This window comes from Biomphalaria glabrata, chromosome 1 (genome assembly GCF_947242115.1).
Source record: "Biomphalaria glabrata chromosome 1, xgBioGlab47.1, whole genome shotgun sequence".
Taxonomy (NCBI): domain Eukaryota; kingdom Metazoa; phylum Mollusca; class Gastropoda; family Planorbidae; genus Biomphalaria; species Biomphalaria glabrata.
The window spans coordinates 32,649,795-32,651,894 of NC_074711.1; the positions used below are offsets into that span (position 1 = coordinate 32,649,795).

Here is a 2,100-nt window from a genome sequence, read left to right on the forward strand (position 1 = left end):
TGTTCTTTCCTATTTTTTGTCCCTGGTTAGTTCTGCTTATTTTTGTCTTTGACATTAGTGTTGGATTGGTTGTTATTTTTTTAATTTCAGTTTAATTGTGCTGTCTGGTTGCTTAGGCGACTCTAGCCCCTTGGTCGCTGACCGAGGTGCATAGATTGGGCCCACCCAGTAGAGCTTCCACCTGCCTACTGTAAAAAATAAATGAATAAATGTTGAGCAGCAGATAATAATAAAAAGGGCCTCACTCAGTAGCGCCACCCTGACCTGCTCACATCTGTTATAATGATTACATGAACATTTTATTGTATACACTACCTTAGACAACAAAACAATGTAATGAAGACTTTTGAGGACGCATCGTCCTGATTGAATGTTTTCCCCACTATTTCACAATATCAACTTCATCGGACTCAATACATTTTAAAACAACAGTAGAGACAGTTCATTGACTGCTAAACATAGTACAAATGCATTTAAAAATATCAGACTTTAAAGTAGATTAAGAGAATAGATATTGGACAAAAGTTGATTTTACATGTCTTAAATACAAAACAAAATAAAAAACATATTAAGCTTTAAAAATGTTGAATAATTAGCAGCTGTATCAAAATTTTAATTGGTGACAATCAGGATTATCCCTATTTCTTAACCAAACTCTCTTCATCCCCCCCCCCCCCCCCCAATTCCTGTAATACTACCGATGGTTTTATGAACAGACAAGGAAAAAAAATGGGTCAATAATACATTAAGATTAAAACTAGCATCAATTAGTAAATTAGTTTGTTCCATGATCAAGAAGAAAGTAGGTACACAAAAATTGTCATACATTTTATATTAACAAAGTGATTTATATTTTTATAGAACCTGGTTCTTTGCTCTAAGGTTGACAGAAACATTGCGGCGAAGTAAGAATGGCGTTTTTTTAAATACACCTACTTTGTATTTTAGACATATACAAGAGAAGTCAGAATAAAAATGAATTAAGACAAAACAAAACAAAAAAATCCCGCGAACCGGATTCGAACCAGTGACCTAAGGATTCCTAGACGACAACTACAGTCCTCCGCTCTACCAACTGAGCTATCACGGGATATGAACAACTAGTTTTAAAAACCTCTTCGTTCTTGGCCTAGTAGCCAATAGGATTAATGATGACACATTCAACAGGAGATTCACACGTAGATGACAGACTTATCCCCAATAGCTTTGGGTTACGTTAGCGATATATATGCCCGACCTATATTTTAAATCCTTCAGTTCTCAGCCATTGAGTATTTGAGTATGACGTATATTGAAAAGGCATTGCTGAAAAGTTTTAATACTCAAAATCGGCACTCGAAGTGGTCCACCCAGGCAGGTAAAAAGGCAGGTACCGGTATCAATATTTTCGGAAAGAACATCAAAATTAAATTCTATCAAAAAAAAAAAAATGACAGAGAAGAATGGAGAAAGAAGGTTGACAGATCTAGTGTGGTGCCCCACCGGTCCAGCAGGCCAGAGCATGCATCTAATGCATTGCAGTTCATGCGATAATATGAAAAACTACTTATTAATTGTTGTTTTAAATTATGTCCAACTTATATGCATACGAATTAGATTTTTCTCTTTAAAAAAAAATAAACTTTTTTGTGTGCAAATGTAATAGTTAATAGGCCCCTATAACAGAACTTACTTAACTTAGCAATACACATGTAATAATAACAAAATTTTGACAAAAATCTAAAACATTTGCATAAATATGTTAAAAATATGGTAAATGGCCCTCTCCCCTTCTAAATTTAAGAGCCTCCCGTGTTTGTTACTATTATTAGTGAATAGTTGTAAAAGTGGTTTATTAAAAAAAAAAGAAAAAAGTAGCCGCCGTTGCATCAGAAGTTTTCTAGCTTACGAGATCTAGACGGGACGGACAGACGGATAGACGGACAGACATTCCATATAAAACTAATAGCGTCTTTTCCCCTTTAATGTAATTGACCTTCTGAAATAAAATGTAATTAAGTCCAAGTGCACGTTGAATGAAAACTTTTCCAAAAGAAATTATGGTCTCAGTAACAACTTCATCAGACCTTCGTAGACACGCCAGCAGAATAAAGCTAATGT

General features: G+C 34.8%; 1 non-coding gene across 1 annotated transcript; it reads right to left on the reverse strand.

Moving 5' to 3' along the window:
- Positions 1-1,004: 1,004 nt before the first annotated feature.
- Trnay-gua (transfer RNA tyrosine (anticodon GUA)) lies at positions 1,005-1,090 on the reverse strand. The gene is given in 2 exon segments: positions 1,005-1,040; positions 1,054-1,090. It is a non-coding gene; the product is annotated as a tRNA-Tyr (tRNA).
- Positions 1,091-2,100: the final 1,010 nt, after the last annotated feature.